Source organism: Acomys minous (genome assembly GCF_964271855.1).
Source record: "Acomys minous genome assembly, chromosome: 5".
Taxonomy (NCBI): domain Eukaryota; kingdom Metazoa; phylum Chordata; class Mammalia; order Rodentia; family Muridae; genus Acomys; species Acomys minous.
Window position 1 is genome coordinate 112511887 of NC_140494.1, and position 19310 is coordinate 112531196.

Here is a 19310-nt window from a genome sequence, read left to right on the forward strand (position 1 = left end):
TTGACTGATGGCAACTTAACTTGCCTTTGTGTCTCTGAGGCTCAGCAATGCAGAGGCACTCAGTGCCTGTAGATCTTCCTTCGGTCCAGGGATTTCTTTCCTCCTATCTTGAGCTCTAGACTTAGAGATGGTCTTGCTTGGTGGCAGCAATGTCATTACAATGCTTAGACTTCTGAGGACAGTGGGCTTTTCTGTCCACAAGAATGGCTGCAAGGATCAAAAGAGGTATGCATGAGGACAAAAGTCCAGAATCCTTGTATAAGCTTGTGTTATTTTACACCCTAACATATGCCCCATAAACGCAGAGTGTCAGAACCAAACTGGCAGTGCTCTTCTGTCTGATAAAAGCATCACAGAAGCTGGGGTATATGTTAAACTGTCTGCTGAGAAGTAACCACGTGAAGTTTAAAGGTTGGTTAGAGAAAATATAAAACCAACAAATCCACTATTTCATTCTTCATTCCCTAAAAGATACTGTATCTTATGACATCAAGCAAAGCAACAAGATTCAACTTATACTCAAAGAGCTGGGTTGAGTGCTAGCAGGGACTCTTTAAGTGACCTATTTAATCTCTCTGGATGTCAATTTGCCCTGAGCCCAAGGTGAGCTGGATGCTCAGGCACAGATGGATCAGAACTGAGAGTGTCTAGGGTGCTAGAGCAGGCTTCTAGAAGCATTATCTAGGGCCGGGCATTAATTAGTTATCTCTTAAATCATAATGAGATTCATCGAGTTTGAGGAGTTGGAGGTGAAAAGAAATAGTGGCTGTCTAGTAATGAAAGGTTTGGAAATATTTTGACATTTTAATAAAGGCACGGCTACAATGTGCTTTGTAGTACCATTCCTGTCTCAGCACTTCCTAATACAGAAGGTGCTAGATAAGGTCTTTAGCCCTCTGAGACTCTCTCAAATGGAAAATATGAACTCTTGGCTACTTAGTTTGGTTGTAGGATTAAATGGGACCATATCCATGTAAGGAGGCTATAGCGTGACTAAGACAGAATAGGTATTTGCTAAATAGACCCTGTCAATTATTGACTGTCCGCATGACAGGATCTAGTATCACCTAGGAGACAAGCCTTTGGGAATGTCTGTGAGGGACCATCTAGATTAGGCTGACTGAAGTAGGAAGACACACCCTAAATGTAGGCAGCGCCATTCCATGGACTGCATCTCTGACTGAATAACAAGGAGAAGGTGAGCTGAGTGCTCTTGCTCTCACTCCCGCCCTCGCCCTCGCTCCCACGTCCCTCCCTGCTCCCCTTTTCTCCTTCCCTACTATGGACACACCATAACCAGCCACCTCATGCCCTTGCCACCATCACTTCCCCACCGTCATCAACTGTTCCCTCAGACTGTGAACCAAAACGAACCGTTCCTTCCTCAAGACGCTTTTGCCAGGTATTTCCTCCCAGCCATGAGAAAAGAAGCAACCAGTGGAGCAGCTGATTGAGGCATGGAAGAATAATCTCGGTGCTGCCGCCTTTCTCACAAAGGTTTTTAGAAGGAACTGAAACGCTGGACGTGAGAACTGTTCAGCTGTCAGTTGTACAGGTCTGCGGGGTCTGTTTATATCGCTCAGCTTGCTGGTAACGCTCGCTGGTGACACACCCTCTGCCTCCAGAAGCCGTCAGCGGTTACTCCTGGAGAACGTTACCATTCCGCCCTGGCCTCCAAACTTCCAAAAGGCCGACCGTGCTGTCCAGGTCAGGGATCTAAGCTTCCAGGCACCTTTGGTGCACCCGCATGCCACAGCGACCACATTTGAGAGCCGCTTGGTAGAATGTTAGGACACTCTGTTTCTTCTCCCAGACTCTGTACCCAGTTAAAAGGACTGATGGCCCTCTCAAGATCCAGAATCTAGTGTCTGACTGCCACCAGGAGGGCCGAGAGAGTTGTCATTGACAGGCATGTTTCTACTAACAAAGCCAGATGAGTCCTCTACCAGGAGTGAGCTCACGGAGTACTTGAACATCTCTCACCTGTCTGCCAGGTAAATTAAGGTAGCTTAATTATACTTCGCCCACTGCCAAATGGAAGAGTGATTTAACATCAAGAAACATCCATAGAAATTTAACAGATAGGTAAGCTGAGACCCCCTAAAGAAGCATTATATTGCTATTAAGTGGTTGATAAACTTGCCCAGAGAGAGCCCTTACTCTCCCCAGAATGCCAAAAAAAACTCTCCCACACCCAAGATATTAGGAAATAGATGCCATGAGCAGGTGATTAAACTTGAGAGAAACTAACTGCATCCTGTTGGAGCAATATGCCATAAAAATCCATAAGATCCCTGTGTTTTCAGGTAAAATATAATACTGCTAAAAAAGTAAGGCTGCAGGGACTTCTATGCCTGAGCCTTTGCAGAAGTAGAAAACTCAGTGAGATACATTTAAAGACCAAAACTGGACACTGTGTACCAAAGAACTCCACAGAAGAAAAGTAAGATTTTGCTGCGACAGTCTGGTGCATGTGTGAGTCACAGAAAGCGCCCTGCCTCCAACACCCACTTGCCTTTCCCAGAGCAGGCAGCCTCATGCCTTCCTTTGAGATACTGAGGAGATCTCAAAGGGTAACAAACAGAACAGCTACGCCTGGGGCTGCTGCTTCTTCTTCTTCTTCTTCTTCTTCTTCTTCTTCTTCTTCTTCTTCTTCTTCTTCTTCTTCTTCTTCTTCTTCTTCTTCTTGGGGCACCTCTCTCCTGCCCAGAAAAATTTAATGCAACATTTCCCTAAGGAAAACAAAAATGGGATTTCACTCTTTCTGGAATCTTCTCCCCTAGATATTTTCATTGTCTTCCACATTGCCTGCTTGATACAGCTCTCTTTTTCACACATCTCCTCTTCAAAGATGGCATTTGAGAGCACTCTATTTAAAACCAAAAACCCTAAGCTCCCTATTTTTCTCTGCAACACTCACCAATGACCCTAATTTCTTTTTTTAATATTTTATTAATTTATTCATATTACATCTCAATTGTTAGCCCATACCTTGTATCTTCCCATATGTCCCTCCTTCCTGCTTTCCCCCTACTCCCCTCCCCTATGACTGTGACTAAGGGGGACCTCCTCCCCCTGTATATGCTCATAGGGTATCAAGTCTCTTCTTGGTAGGGTGCTATCCTTCCTCTGAGTGCCACCAGGCCTCCCCATCAAGGGGACGTAGTCAAAAATGGGACACCAGAGTTCATGTGAAAGTCAGTCCCCACTCTCCACTCAACAGTGGAAAATGTCCTGTCCATCGGCTAGGTCTGGGTAGGGGTTCGAAGTTTACTGCCCGTATTGTCTTTGGCTGGTGAATGACTCTAATTTCTAGTCTTGCATGTGTGTTCCTGGTCACCACTGTTGTTAAGGCCATGAGAGTGAAGCCTTGACCATGCTAATGGGTAGCCATGTCTAAGCACTTCCACCTAGAACAATGAACAGTGGAAATGATGGAAAAACAGCAAATAGAAGAAAAAGAAAAGCTGGCCTTACTGGCATATACAACTACACATATGCAAAGGCAGAGATGTCATTACAGAGCACCTGAAAAGACAAATGCCTTAGAATTTTAAAGATCACATTAACTGAATCCTGTCTGTGAGGTAGCGATTTTAATATGTTTAGTGACATTGTGTAAACACATTTTAGGAGCCAACCACCTCATAACCCTCTTACTTCATACCTCTGTAGGCCTAATGATCAATTTCCATATTCAACTTCACTGGGTTAAAAAAAAAAAAGACCTAGGGCTAGGGCTAGAAGGGAGTCAGCCAGTAAAGCATTGTCATGAAAACATGATAACTCTGATTCCTAGGGTCATGCAAAAGCTGGCCACCATGGCACATGTCCGTGAGGGAGACACCCACCTCACAAGGTCACTGTCAGGGGTTAGTGTGTCTAACGTACTTATACAATGCCTAACATAGCAGTTAGCCAGTGTGTGCAGGCTACAACTGCCACAGACATGAGGGCACATCACTACTGATCCTGTTCCTCTAGTCCTCCCTATCATCTGCTCTCTTAGGGACGAATTTCCATAATTACAAACTCTTTTAACTTCCAATTTTTATCACTTCTTAATCCTAATTTGCCTAGACATGCACCTAACCCACTAGAAAATGTGGAAAGAGGGTGAGGAGAAAAGGGTACTCTGGGGAGAGAGAAGAAGAATTCCAAATCCAGTACTATAATCTATCTTCCAACCCAAAGATGAACATTTATGGTCATCTACAGAATGGCATTAAAAGACAGGGGCTCAAACCCCACTGAAATCCCTATCCCAATCATAGTTCATCGACAGAAAAACCCCATACAGAGATTCTCTCAAGGTCCCTGGCCAAGATCTATACCATAAATACACAGAGCAGAACTGTGTGTTTCTGATGAGCCCTATCAGGTGTTCTGACGCATATTAAAAGTGGAGCCAAGGGGGAAATGAGCTGTGGATTCCCCACGTAGGGCTGAGCATTCCTCGTTGTCATTCTCTGTGCCTTGACCAGTTGCGGGTGTCCGTATTTATCACCATCTACTTAGAAACAAAGCTTCTCTGATGAGTGCTGAGAGATGCTCTAACCTATGGGTACACTGATAAGTCATTAGGATTCAGTTTAATAGGACATGGAGTCATCATGGAAGAAGGGCTAAAGGATTTTAAGAGCCAGGGACAGGTGATAACTTCAAAGGGAAAGTGTTTTCAAGACACAGCAGGGTAGTTGCACCTGTGGACTGGCGGATGCTGTGGCAGCAGGCACAAGATCTACACAACCTCACAGTGGAGGAAGGGGATGGACCTGAAGTCCCGCCCACGGCTAGAGAGTTATTGACAGCAGCTAGTGTCCACGGAGGGAGAGTCTGTTTTCCTTAAAGATGTGAAGCGTGGTAGGTCAACTACACTCTAGGAGATGACCCCACACCCAAGGGTGTATGAGCAACACACACAGGACTCAGTACTTCCTGTTACAAGACTGAGAACATGGAGATTGGTGGTTAGAAAAAGAGGTGAATCTGGGAAGATTTGATGGAAGAGGGGTAAATGTGATCACTGAATGAGATCTCAAATAATTAACAGATTTGCATATTTTTGTGCGGAGCAAACTATTAGAGTTGGCATAGTTCTGGGAAGCAGTAGACCTCTGGTCACTGGAGATGGAGAAACAGTTACTTAAACTTCCCCGAAACTCTAGAAATATCTACAAGTAATCACAATCACATAACAAGGGCTATTTTATATTTATGTGGAGCAACACAATAACACTAAAGACATATAGTAACAACCTTAAACTTAATTTAATCAAAATTAAATAATAATTAAAACTCACTCCTTCAGTCTCATGAGCCATTTTTTTTAAAGGCACACTAGTTAAATGTGACTAATTGTAACTACATTAGCTGGCAGACACATGGTACGGTTTAACCAATGAAAGCAAAGGTTATTGGATATCAACTCTTCTTTAATTTTCCTCTGGGAATTCTATTAATTAGCGAAAATGCCACTGCTTGTGAAGCAAAAGCCTGTCATATTTATATAAATAAACTGTTCAGAATCTACTCCACATTTATCTGTCCATAAATCTTGAGGACCTTTTGTTAAAATGAATGCTCAGTTTCCACGTCTGGCTGCCACCATCAGAACCCGATACTCAACTGAATAACCCTGACAACACAAACTTTGAGCCAGGGTGTTCTTTCACACTGTGTACAGCAGTTTCCCCAGCTCTCTCAGAGTCATCTCTAAGAAACGAGTGACATTAGTGAGGTCAGCTGATACAGGACACAAAAGCATTCAGAATTCTGTAAGAAGTACTTTGTTCATTTCAGCACACAACTACATCACAAGCAAAACGAATGTTGGTATTACTCACACAGTGGTGGGCACCACTGAGTGAAAAGAGTAGAGGGCACTCCTTACTGGTGCTCACCTCTTTGGGTTGACCATTTTCACAAGGTACCTCGTGCACATTTTATGTCTCAGTTACAGCAATCTGGTAATGGTGGTCACTGTAACAGCAGGCAGCACGTGACAGCAAGCGATTGCTTTGTCCCACATCAATTGTCTACGCTCTTTAGTATGATTCTGAAGACACTGTCTGGTTCAAAAAAAAAATGCATAAAGAAAAGTAGAAACAATCAAGACATGAAAATTATTTATAGAGATGACATGAATAATCTTAAAGTATTTTGAGTAAGACTTAGGAAACAATTCTACGTGAATTATTATTATTTCTGTCCTTAGCAACCGGAAGTGACTAAGGTTATATCCAACCATGTCTGGCATAAAAACTGAGAAACAAAAGAGTAGCCAAATAAGCTAAAGCGTAAGATTAATGACACAGCACATGTGACAAACTTTGAAAGTGTCCCACTGTGAAAGAATCAAAGGCACTTAAAAGATACATAAAATTATCGCAGCTCAATGTCATTTGGGACACAAAGGGAGAGGGGAAAAAAACTCATTGAACGAGCAGAATATAAAAACTCCCCTTTCCTTTATATCAATTTTAAACAACTATTTTTAAGAGATTGATTTAAGGGGTCACCAGGTTATAAGCCTTTATCGATTCACCATCTTGGCTAGCACTCACCTCACTCACTCACTCACTGCCCACTACAAGAACAGTGCCAACTTCCGGTGGAGGAGTTCCTAAGAAGTCACATTTGCCTCCTCTTTCTGCCTTTTGACAAGCCTGCTGAAAGACACATCTACTGTCTTTTGGTTGTAGGGTGAAGTCCAGAGGCCTTGGGGCAATGTTTGCACTGGTCCAGCTCTATCCATGACCATGGGACTAAATGATGTTTGGGCATGAGAAAGGTCACGTGATCACCATAGAACGTTACCAGCATCGAGGGAGAATCTTGGGGGAGGAGGGCCTCTACTCCAGTCCTTGCTTTCACTGCTACAATGTTGGAAAATGGTAAAGATGGATCATGCCTTGGTGGAGAGCAATGACTGCCACACAGACAGGCCACCTACATCCAGGGATAGCACAATTATGGATGCAGCCATGACGCAGACCCAAGTGGCCGTAGGGGTAGAGGTCGCAGATCTCTTTAAGGTTGCCGTAGCCAGCCAGCCAGGATGTCTAAAAGCAAGATGGTTGTCTCCAGGACACCTACAAGGAGAAACTGGCAGAATTTAAAGGGCCACCTGTGGGAAGCAGGCAACGCATGCTGTGCTATTGTTTGCCGCTGAGGCACCTGTGTCACGGAGTTTGTAAGGAAACGTGTGCATCTTAAAAACTAGGTGGGTCGCAGGAAGGGGAAACCGCCTACACCCAGGTTAAGATTGATGGGCCCAGAAGTCCAAGCTGTGGAAGCTCTGTATCTTGGAACTAGATTGTAGCAGAAGTCATTGCAGAGGCGACAGAAGGAGTAGCAGTGGCTACATCGGGAGGAGCACAGGCTCACCACATGGTTCTCTTCGCAGCAAATTCTCCTCTCTTTACATATGATGATCGGTGACATGTTTTTGGTTTTGCTGCTGTTGTTGTTTCGTTTGCTTATTTGTTTTGGTGAACCCAAGCTGTAGTGTTCCTTCGTTTATCGCCATCTTTTCGTTTTCAAATTCAAGCTGTTTGTTTGGAACGAGCGGAAGTGTTGATTTGCATTCTTAAGAAGCAGCTCTCCATTCCTAACACCTACCTTCCCACCACGTCTTTGTAAATCGTATCTTAAGTTATATCCTAGACAGGGTCGCTTAAGCTTGGTCAACTTCCATGTCTTCCGGTTTGGCCTCTAGATAGCAACACTGCTCATGAGGAAAATTTTCTTTCATTATACCTTAATCATACTTGCATTGTTTTATCTCGGTTCTTCCTCCTGTTCTGGTACTCTTCTGAAATACAGCCACCAGCCCATTCTTCTTCCTTGTTAATTGCCTGGGCTAATTTGACTTAGGGAAACTGAGAGCTCAGGGTCTAACCCTTTTAAACCTTTGGGCTTGGCAATCATCGCATCACGATCGTATTTTCTTATGGTTGCATTTGATGACACATTTTCTGCATGGGCACATGTTTATTCAAAAAATCTGCTATTCCTTATGGGTCTCAGAGATCTGAAGTCTTAGAGTTTATACAGCTAATATGTAGCTGGATATCTTGGAGCCGCTTTGCTGGATTTCAGGACAACACAGGTGGCCAGTTTCTCGTGTTCCTCTCTGCTCCGGGACTATCTAAGGCAGTGGTTCTCAATCTTCCTACTGCTGTGACCATTTCACTCAGTTCCTCATGTTGCGGTGACCCCACCAGCCATAAATTTATTTCATTGCTACTTGACAACTGTAAAGTTGCTACTGTTATGAATCATAATGTAAATATCTGTGTTTTCTTAATGTCTCAGGGGGCGCCAAAGGGGTTGCAGCCCACAGCTTGAGACCCATTGGTCTAAGGCCTCAGAAGACTCAGTCTAGAAGGCTGCTCTCAACCCCTAAGGAGCAGAAGTCAGTAGGCAAGCAACCCCCTGCCCACTTCAGAGAGCAGGAGCGTCCAGTCAGTCCCCAGAGGCCTCCTGTTGCTCATGGTAAAGCCCAGCTCTATAAACCCTTTTATCCCCCCCGTGCCCCCCCCCCCGCACTTCTCTCTTACTTTAGCTTCTAGAGATTGCTAAAGTCTCCTTTCTTCTCAAAAGCGAAACAAAAGCCTCCCGCTTCTATACGACCCAGCTCATGTCTCTGCTGAGCTCTTACAGGAAGCTGCATAAGACACAAAACAAAGAGTACATGGAGAGCTCATAACAGGACAGGGTTAGAGGACTCGCTCTCAAGGCAACATCCACTGAGCATGCCCATTTCCTCCTTGTTCTGCCTTGCCCTTTAGTGCAGTTAATGGAATCTGAGGCCAGCAGTTCAGTAATGGATTGCTTAGGACTGGCATTAGCACCTTGTAGCTAGAAACCTCACACACCCCAGTGAACTCAGAATGTAGCTGTCTTAGTGGGCCTGGATGAGCAGCACAGTGAGAGAAACAGAGAACTGAGAGAGCAGCCCCTCACCTGTTACAGCTTCACTGAAAACACGCCTGCCTTTTGAATAGTGGCTCTCGGTCTTCCTAATGCTGCGACCCTTTAATACAGTTCCTCATGTTGTGGTGACCCCCGGCCAAAAACTTATTCTCATTGTTACTTCATAACTGTAATGTTAATACTGTTATGAATTGTACTATAAATATCCGACATGCAGGATATTTGACATGTGACTCCAAAGGGGGTTGCAACCCACCGGTTGAGAAGCACTGCTGTTGATGATCAGATTCCCTCCTCTCTCAGTCTTCCCCACAGTGGCCTTGTAAAGGTCATCTGCTGCTGACAACCTGCCTGGCTTCTGTTAAGGTCCAAGGAGGAGCCCTCTCTCATATGCAGCCCCCTCCATATAGAAGCTCCAACATTCCTGTATAAAAATATCCTCTCGCCTATAAGCAAGCTGCCATAGTATGCATTGACCCGAGATCACTTTCCCACGTGGTTCACTTATTAAACATATTAGAGCCACTCACAAGTCCAGGCTTATTAGAAGTCAACTACACTGCCGCAAAATAAAATGGCCACACAGCAAATTACAGAACACTTGCACGATGCCAAGGAGAAAATGCCACACGCCCTCTAGGTGTTAATCAATAATGACAGCCACAGACTCAGGCTGGACCCATTATTATGACCCCACCACCACCACCACCAGATTCTAGCCCCCCTAAAGTTTCCCAGGCCATGTACCAATAACAGAATTTGGAAGGATCAATAAATTGTGTACCATTACCACCACTCCTTTCTGTAGTCAAATATAGAATCCGGAAATCAGGCAGATGGAGAATAAACCGTTATTTTTATTACTGGGCTGCAGCGATAACTAATTGGAATAGTGCTTGCCCTGCAAACATGAGGACCTGAGTTTTAACTCACAGCAGCCCAACACACGCGCGCGCGCGCACACACACACACACACACACACACGCACACACATGCACACAGGCACACACACAAGCACACATACAGCCAGGCACAGAGGGGTATATTTAGAGTCTGAGAATTAGAAGATGGAAACAAGTGGACCGTCAGGACTGGATGACTGACCACTCTAATCTACCTGGCAAGGACCAGAGCAGTGAAAGTCTGTGTCTCCAAAATAAGGCAATATCTCCCAAAACACAGCTGTTAGGCTTGTCCTCTGGCCTCACTCTCATATGCACGTATGCACAGACACACAAAGGCCCCTGCACATACCACATACATGAACATACACACACACATTTTAATTATTTTAATTATTGATAAAGCTGTTTGCAGAGTCTAAATCAGTTACTGCCATAGTAGCTCTGTGGTATCTTAGATGCAGTAGAATCAGGGTGCCCAAATGTTACCCTTGAATAAAATCAATAACCACAGAGGTCGGGACTTACCTGTGGCTGAATGACAGAGAGAAGAGTAGACTATAGCCAATGAGTCACTTCCCCTTTCACCATAACAAGTAGAAGGTGACCACAACTAGTCCAGATGTGCTATTCTGCATAGTCTGCCTCCATGGTTGTGGTTTTGAAATGCTCCTATGCTTTATACGATTGAGTATGTGGCTCAAGCCTTACTGAAGGAAAAAGTCACTGGGAGTGAGTTTGAAGTTTATAGTCCAGCCCCAGCCTCACTTCCTGTCCAAATGCTGTCTTCTCATTAGTCTCAACTGCACACTTATCCCTCGCGTAACCCCCCTGACACCGTGCTTTACCCTTGATGACAAACGGTATCCCCTCAAACTATGAGATAAAACAAACCCATCCTCCCTCATGTGGCTTCCTGTCAAGTATTTGGTCAAAGCAACAAGAAGAGCAACTTCCCTGGCTTGGTGGCGCACGTCTTTAATCCCAGCACTCAGGAGGCAAAGAGGAGGCAGATCTCTGTGAGTTCAAGACCAGCCTGGCTTACATATCTTGCTCTGGGGTCTACAGTGGCTACTTTGTTATCCCTGTCTCAAAACAATACAAAAAGTTTTTAAAAACATATCTTAGTTGTTTTTCTTTTGCTGTAATGAAACACCATGGCCAAAGGCAACTTACAGAAGAGGGGTTATGCTGGCTTATGAGTTGGGGGCTAGACTGCATCATAACAGAGTCAGAACAAGCAGAAGGTGAGGTGTCAGGGACAAGCTGAGAGCTCATGTCTTGAACTGCAAGCAGAAAGCCGAGAGAGTGAACTAGATAGTGCAAGGCCTCTAATCTCAAAGTCCATCCCGACTAATGGGCTTCATCCAGGGCCACCTGGGGTCCAAGACTTCAAATGCTTGGACCTCTGGGGAGCATTTCTCATCCAAACCAGTGCAATCACGGAAATAGAAGGGATCTTCTTTCCTAGCAGCCTCACCCCATGTGCCTCACCAGGCACAGAATCTCAGGAACCCTGTTTTGCCTCAGTCACCTGCTTGGATAGAGCTCACCCAACATGTCATGAGCCACTGGTCTCACTATGGAGTCTCATGACTGGTCCAGGTGACGAGCAAAGGACACAGCAAAGGGACTTCCTTCCCATGCAGAGACTCCAGGGAGACCCAACGGGCATAGGTTTGTAAATAGCTGCATCTCTCCAAGGCACACGACCCTGAAACACTTACTTCCATCTCCACTTTTGAAACATTTGAACATCACTCTGGGCCACATCGAGTCAGCTCCTCCCTCCTTCGCCCCAACCTCTTCCCCTATCCAGGCTAAGAGCGGTATAGTGTCCCTAAGCACGGCCTTCCTCTGCCACAACCAGCCCCTTGGGAATCGCTTTCTACAACCCCTTGGCTGCTATTGTCGTGTTGGGTCAGGTCTCCATCCTCTGCCACCGATGGCAACCATCACAGCCCTCTAATTTTTACTCCCCCATCCCTAAACCAACCTGCCCTGAACCACCACCTTCCAGGCCATTTTATTCCATATTCTTCAGAGAACCTAAGAATCTCACCTTTCTAGCATCAGAACCATGTGCACTTACATTTGACATGAACTTTTTGGCCTCCAAATAAAGACAACACAGGGCATCAAATGCCAGAAAATTTTTTTTAAAAAAGCAGGCCTTTCTGAATTGGAGCATGCATGTCTTGGCTGCTGGGAAGAGAGGGAGCCCAAAGGAGCATCCTGGATTGCTTAAGGATAATACAGCTAAAATCACATTTGCACAGCAATTAGCTTTACCTCAGAGGCCTGCCCCATGGCCAGGTACTAGTGAAACTTCCCTAGTCACAGTCAGGAAAGATGTGTGGGAGAATAAATTACACAAGGACCGGGCGGGGGGGGGGGGGGGCATCAATGAAACCAGTTGGAGTCTGTGAGAAAACATTCAGGTCAGTCAATACTGGGCCTGAATTTCAAGAGCAGCTTACTGATTACAACACACCGTGACTCTACCTTCCTTCCTATTTATGGCACATCTAAGAACTGTCCTGTGGACATTGCCCTCATGTCCCCAGATGGAGAGGAATGCAGTTCAGTCATTAAAAGGAAGAAGAGCTAAAGCTTCCTGCTGTCTGCCTCTCCCTGTGGCAAAGACCTGAGAAGCTGTGAAGGCAGCATTCTGGGTACAGTGAGCCTCATGAGGGACAGAGAAAGTTCTGGATCTGAGTGTAGTCATCCAGCAGAATCCAGGACTGAGGACTAGACTAAGTTGGTTCCTTAATGATGACAACTCAGCTTAAGCTTGAACCACAGCATTTCGGTGACAGGTCTAAAGATTCCACAGCTGCGCACGGGGCTGAGTCCTCAGGCAAGCCAGCTCTCAGAAGCTCAGAGTCTCAGAAGACAGCTCCTGAAGTGTGGAGCCGCATTGCCACCACCTGAGATCCTGAGTCCTTACCGTGGGCCCACTGAACCCGAATCCTCCTTTTCACAAGGCCCCTGGAGACTCACTAACTACTAGCCCACAGGGCTGTGATAGAGGGATGTGGGAGGAAAACAAGCAGAGAGAAGTGAATGGTAGAATCACAGAGCAGCTCTTCAGGAAGTGCAATCTGAGCGGCAGAGAAGGCCTAGTGAGAACAGGAACCTCCTCCTGGCGGGAGGTCACATCTGAATAATCTCCATCTCTGAATCAAAGAAGGTCCCAAGTCTTTGTGTGAATTCTATATGCTGAGATTTCTAGGCAGTGACCCATATATTCCTCTGAGCTCTAGGAAAAGCATTCCCAGACAGGAGCCAGGGCAGAACTGGCCCGCTCTGAGAATACTGACGAATAGGACAAACGAGAGATCGTCCTGCACCTTAAGGAGACTGCTCCGGCCACCTTCATGTCACCTCAGGCTGCTTCCTTCCTTCGTAGCTGAGGACCGCACAGGGCGCTGTCACAGTGCAACATTTAATCCTAATTAATAACAAAGGAGACTGTCCGTGAACATGTTTCTCGATAAGGGTGGAGTGCCTCTTTGAAGAAGCTCCTGACAGTTACCTCGTGTGAGCGGCAGGGGCAGTGAGCAGTTTTAAGGAAGTCGGCCGGACATGCGCACCTCTTTGATCTCTTCTATCTAAAGCAACCCTTGATGTCCTCCTGAGAACATAAGCTAAGGGAGCCTTTGTTCTCCATCACTCTGGGCAAGGACTCTGAATGGCCCTGCAGGACAACCGGGCCTCCAGAGGCAAGCTGATGAAACAAGATGCACAGCTCATTCTAGGAAGAGCTGAGGGAGGATGGCATTCAGGAAAAGGTTGACATGGTGACCCTCCTGGGGGCTTTGCCCAAAGCTAGTCATCTCTCGGCTGAGCACACAATGTCCTAAAGCAGGGAGGAGACACCATAGACCCTTGCTACAAAGAAGTAAGTGGATCCCTGAAAGTCAGAGCCGTATGTGATTTTTATTTTATTCCTGGGAAGCATTTTTCTTTTTCTTTTCTTTTCTTTTCTTTTTTTTCCATTAAAAAAATATGTATTTGTATTGATTTGGATGAGAAAGGCACCCATAGGTTCACATATTTGAATGCTTGGTCCCTAGTTGGTAAAAAAAAACTGTTTTGAGGATTAGGGGGTGGTCTTGTTGGAGGAGAAGATGTGTCACTGAGGGTGGGTTTGAGGTTTTAAAAGCCCATGCCAGGCCCAGTCTCTTCCTCCCCTCCCCCACCTCTCTCTCTCTCTCTCTGTCTGCCAGCCTGCCTCTAACTTGTGCATCAGATTATGAGCTCTCCGCAACTGCCCCAGCACTCCAGCACCAGGGCCTGCCTGCTGCTACATGGCTCCCTGCTTGGATGGTCATGGACTCATCCTCTGAAACTGTAGCAGGTCCCTGATTCAACGCTTTTCTTTTTAAGTTGTCTTTATCATGGTGTCTCTTCACAACCATAGAAAAAAAACTAAGACAGTATTCCTGAGGCTGGAGAAACAGCTTAGTGGGTAAGCGTTCTGGAAGCCTGGGGACCTGAGTTCGGATCCCAGAATCCATGTGAAAAGATGGGCATGGCTACATGTGCTTCAGTTCCATCACTGGGGCGTGGAGATAGGCATACCCCCCAAAGCCGGCACAGCCAAAGCAACACGTTTCTGCATCATTGGGAGACAGTAAGACAATAAGGCAGGTGGTGGATAAAGGAAGGCTCTCAACATCCTCATCTGGTTTCCACATGTGCGCCTGCCCACATATTCGCATGCACATACCACGTGTGTACGGTGCATACAACATACACTTACACAAGAAAAAGAAACATGTGTTACTTTAAAAATGAGATTTTAGAGCCAGGACTAGTGGTGCACACCTTTAATCCCAGCACTCAGGAGGCAGAGGCAGGTGGATCTCTGTGAGTTTGAGGCCAGCCTGGCCTACAAAGTGAGTCCAGGACAGCCAAGGCTACACAGAGAAACCCTGTCTCAAAATTTTAAAAAATGAGATTTTTTTTTTTAATATTCCTGGAAAATGCACAGGCATTTGCAGCAGAAAACTTCGAGGTAAGCACCACCCATGCCCATTATCCCGCAGCTCTGAGGAAATCATTAACCTTCCTAAGCTTCCCTGTCCTTAGACTACAGCTTCCATTTTAAAGCTGCCGCCTTCTCGGGTTCACAGATGTTTTGTGGGGCTCAAATAAGATAATGAGTATTTAGTCCTACAATTCAAAATAACTAAGGACAAAAAAAAAAATTCACAGCCTGCCTTCACAGAGCCTGTTTGCGGCCTGAGTGCTTCTCTGGAGAGCTGGCCTGATTGCTGGAAAAGGAGAGAGGACACCATCACAAAGCTGGAAATTCAGGGGCCTTAGGAGTCAGGTACATTGAAGTAAACCCAACTCTGGTCACTGTCATTGCTGTGCATTTAGGCAAATCACTTCATCTTTCCCAGGCCCGGTTTCTTTGTCTCTAACACAAGCATGGAATTCCATGTAGGTGGTTGTGCGAATGAGGACAAAAGCCCACGTGACTAGCCTGGCCCCTTCTGCAGCTGTTATCCTTCCTGCTGGTACAGTCATAAAGTAAGCTTGAACACCTGTATTCTCCTATTGAAAGAACATATAGCTTAGATGCGCTTTACATCCGGGGCCCAGCCACCCGCTGCCCCTGCCAGGATAGATAGCTACAAAAGCAAGAACCGCGCCCATTAGCACTTGAGGTGTCTGCCTGTGTTGCGAGATGTGTTCTTGACCCTTAGAACTGACAAAGTAGAGAAACCCAAGAGGATGCAGGCTGCTCGTAGACACCCTGCCACTTAGCTGTACACATTTCATAAGTGGGGAAGAGGCTTAGATTATAGTGCTTAGCAATAGGTACAATGAGAGGCTAAGTGATTTATCAACACTAATATTATGACAGAGCGTCACGTGGTGTCAGGACACAGCCCTCATGAGGGGGGTGGTATTGGAGATAAGTCTTCGTGACAGCGGCATCCCAAGTGTGGTTTATGGGGATGGAGCGCAGGTGCCTGCCCACTCTGTCCTAATGGGAAGCTCTGCCCTTCGGCGTGCAGCCCGGAAAGAGTGAGTCACCAGGCAGAGACGCAGCGGCTGAAAGAGTGATGCATCGCCCTGTGAAGGGCTGACTGAAGAAGAGCCTGAGGGATTTTCCAGGGACAACTTGGGGGTTAGCCTGGTGGTGGCAGCTGCCACATGGGGCGGTAGAGACAGAGAAGACTTCTCAGAAGCCAAATCATGGGCCCTGGCGTGTGAACCATTCAAGCTAACGGCTGAGCCCAGTCAGACGCCAGACACAGACTGAACTTGGTGTTGGTATGGCTTAGCTCAGAATGAGTTTCCCAGACTCATAGATTGAAGGCATGGTCCCCAGCTGGTGGCACTATTGAGAACTGAATGGATAAGGACACTAATGTCATAGATAAATTCGTTGATGAATTTATAGGTGAATGGGCTGTCAGAAAGCAAGGCACAGCTGGGAGAAGCAGATCTCTGGGTGCATAACTGAAGGGTATCTGGTCCCTGGACACACCCTGTCCTTCTCTTTCCTGCTTTCTTGGGCTGCTATGTCCTTCTCCTGTGTGATGTGCCTGTCTTGTCATGGACCAAAAAGCAATGGGGTCAGCTGACTGCAGACTGAAACCAGGAAACTAAATAAACACTTTAAGTTGATTTGTGCAGACATTTTGTCCTGGAGGTAAAAAGTAAGTTACACAATTATTAAATTGTCTCAAAGATGGGGGGAAACAGTCATTCTTTGAAACCTTCTTTTTCTTATTCTCCCCTACAAGAAATTTCATTTATAATTTAAATTGCATACATTCAAGCAAAAAATGCGGTGCGAGAATAAAGCTGAGTTTATTGCTGTTGTTATGACTAATGGAACTCCGAAGGCCCCTTACAATGTACAAAGGACAAACCATTTTTAGAGCCCCATGGAACTTGGGAATCCATCCTAATGAATAAAAATGTCATTTACCATCTTGGCTTTTTTTCTGATCTTTAGAGATTTCATAATCTTTCCTGGCATTTCAGTAAAGCCAAGGAACCATACTCTTTTTAAAGCTAATTGCCTGGAAAAAATTTCTCCTCTCTCAAGTGCTGAATAAAAGTAGCTGACTGTCTAGCAAAGACAGAAGCCTAAGCATGAGCCACTGCAGACAAGATGAGGACTTATTTGAATCCACTTCTACTCTGGTTTTCAGACAAAAGGTCCTCTGCCCAAAGTTCTGGCATTTTCTGGCACCTTATCTGTGTGTTCCTTCCACGTCATGTATGTTATCAATATTCTTCAAATCCTGCAGACTCCTTATGACTGTAGATAAGTTGGATTTTCATGAAAACTGGGGTTGGGAAACCCTTATCCTCAGTTCTTTGAGGAGATCGAAGAGTACCAATAAATGAATGAGAGTTGTCTGTCAGGTGGAGTGTAACCTGAGCCCCTTCCTTGAAAGGTATTGACAACTGAAAGGTAAGAAGACATCAACGTAGCCTCGGTTTTTCTTGATCATGAGTACTGCCATCGGCTCCCAAGAAAACGGAGGGAGCGTTGTTGGGCTTGGCTTGGTTTTGAAACTAGTTGTATAGTGAATAAAAAGTACCAAGAGCTGACAATGTCAAGAACAGAGAAGTGAATTCAAAAGGTTTGAAGATAGTAGGACTATTTAAGCAGGATGCTAAAACATGATCCATACAGTAAGAGCCACAGAGGGCAGGGCAGGGCAGAATCAGGCAGGAAGCACACATCCTGGGGGTGTGGAACATAAGTATCACATAGTCCCTGAGTTGAAGGTGTGCTCGAAGCAATGAGCTCAGCAGGGAGGCCTTTGCTATGGCAAACCCTTCAGTCTATGCCTGCCCAAACCAGCTGAGCTCACTCTATTCATCTCTTTAAATCAGCTTATGCACCACTTCAACCAGAAAGCCCATCCCAACCACTGTCCCTTCCACATGGAGGCTGGTACCCACTCTCTCGTGCTCCTCTCGATGCTTTTTGTTATACCACTACAAGATCCACGTTGGTAATGACTATCCATTCGCTTATCTTTCTTCCCCACCACACCATAAGCTCCTGGGGGACATGGGGTTTGGGCTTAATTATTATTTACCACAGTTGCTGTTATCCTGAGCATGCCCACTTGGAAGGCGGGGAGCAGGAGAAGGACGGTAGTAAATTCTTTAATGGTCTAGGTGTTTGCTCAGCCCTTACACAAATGCCTTGACTGAATTTACACAGGGACTTGCAAATGAACCATACAGTAAACAATCCCCCCCCCCTCCAGGTCAAAGGGAGAAAGTGAGGCCAGTGTCAGTCAAGTCTCTCTCCCTCAGCTAGAGAGACAAGCCGTGAACAGCTTGCAAGCCTTCTTTGTCTTCAGCGCTGAGGGGATTTGGCTATGGGGCTCTTAACGAGACCAAGCTGAAGTGCACAGTTTCATCCTGTCAAAACGCATTGGAAATCTTTCTTGGGTGATTTATCATGGAAACACACATGGAGGGGAAAGGGAAAGAAGGGAGATTAGAGGCAGCGCAGGAAGCCTCGGGTGCTCTGCTGGCACCACGCCCACAGTGGCCACCGCTGCTGATGGACAAGCCTAGGCTGACACCGGACAGACGGCCACCTCCCGGAAGTAAATAATCAAGGCCACTTCAGGAAAAGTGTTAACGCTCAGCAGCCATAGCCGATAAATCCTGGGCAAGTAGGTTCCAGCTAGGGAACTGGTTTTGTTGCAGCCACCACCAGGACTTCCCAGGCAGATCAGCTAAAACATGGAGTAGCTCAGATCTGCTCCCCAAAGTCGATAGCAAACCAGCACTTATTTAAAGCAACAGTGTCCACAGTTACCTGAAGCGGCTGCTACAGAGGGAATTGTGTAAAACATAAGTATCCAGGAATTTGAAACTAATACCTGAAGTGTGTCGGATCTGTCTGTATTTTCTTCCTCTCTCCCCACTGTGGTAGCTAACCTCAGTCCAATCCTTACTGCTGTGGTGGTGTGGTTCCGCTGGAGCCATTGGGACTTCTTATTAAAAGTAGCATTAACAAGCGTGGGCTCAAACACAAAGCAGCTGCCATTTGTCAATGCTGCTTTGTAAAAAGGTGCTGGCTTGCACTGCAGGGCCCTAGAGGGCAGAGACTCAATGTTCCCAGGCTGAGAGCCTACTCCTTGTCAGGCAGGCTGCTCAAAACAAAACAAAACAAAAATACAAGGAGGACAGAAGGCAAACAGACCCCTGGAATCCAGAGGGGAGCCAGAAAGAGCTAGAGAGAAAGGCCAGAAAAGATCACTGTACATTTGTGTTGTACAGAGACCCAGTGGGAAAACAGAGGAAGGGGATGCAGGCTATCCGGATGAGTCCTGATAGGCTGTGGTCAGATGGTTGGGGAGGAGGTCCTCACCTGTCAGAGGTCTAGGGGAAGGGAATGGGGTGAAGAGGGAGGGAGAGGGGGAACAGGAAGAGCAGGGCAACTACAACCGGGATGTAATG

At 46.0% G+C, this 19310-nt stretch overlaps 1 long non-coding RNA gene across 2 annotated transcripts in view; it reads right to left on the reverse strand.

The window, feature by feature from the left end:
• Window positions 1-19310, reverse strand: part of LOC311597683 — a 30048-nt gene continuing 10738 nt past the window's right edge. For both annotated transcript variants that reach the window (XR_014779322.1, XR_014779323.1), the window contains exons 2-4: window positions 5904-6071; window positions 1375-2732; window positions 1-207 (exon numbers count right to left, since the gene is read on the reverse strand). This is a non-coding gene — a long non-coding RNA (uncharacterized lncRNA). The remainder of the gene's footprint in view (window positions 208-1374; window positions 2733-5903; window positions 6072-19310) is intronic.